Raw genomic sequence first — 618 nt, forward strand, 5'->3', positions numbered from 1 at the left:
CTTATTAAGTAAATGTACATTAAATACTTCAGTTTGATGGGAAGATTTGGAGGAGTTTACACAGGTTTTTAAGTTAAATAGAATCAGTGTAAAGTCGGTAATAAAGGCAGAAGTTAGAACTTATACGATAACCCATACAAACTGAAGATTAGAAGGCAGGGAGTATTAATTCAAATCCACCTGCCCTCAACAGATAAAACTTTGCTGCTTGCTCAGCACTTTCAGTCAATTGACTGCTTTATTTTACGATCCTATTTTATCACCATTACATGATCAGCTTGTTTAAGTGTTGACTAACTGACTTCTCTTCAGAGGGAAAGACCAAGTTCTTTTAACAGATATCTTAGAAATATTCTGATTTAATTTTTATTTAAAAAATTATCAATAGAGGACATAAAATCCTTTATTTTGTTAATATGCTAAGGTGAAAAACTTTCAATTAGAATATATTACTATTCTATATTTTATACAATGTTTTGGGATTTACCTGGTTATAGAGTCCATTGATGCTATAAATATATATTTGCGCTTGATCCGAACCCTTTGGTGCACTCCTACGAATGCTATCCCCTTGAGAGGATATTTAATCATCACCGACTAATAATTAATATCCAGACC

This window comes from Halyomorpha halys, unplaced genomic scaffold (assembly GCF_000696795.3).
Source record: "Halyomorpha halys isolate HHAL.00 unplaced genomic scaffold, Hhal_1.1 Scaffold2773.1, whole genome shotgun sequence".
Lineage (NCBI taxonomy): Eukaryota > Metazoa > Arthropoda > Insecta > Hemiptera > Pentatomidae > Halyomorpha > Halyomorpha halys.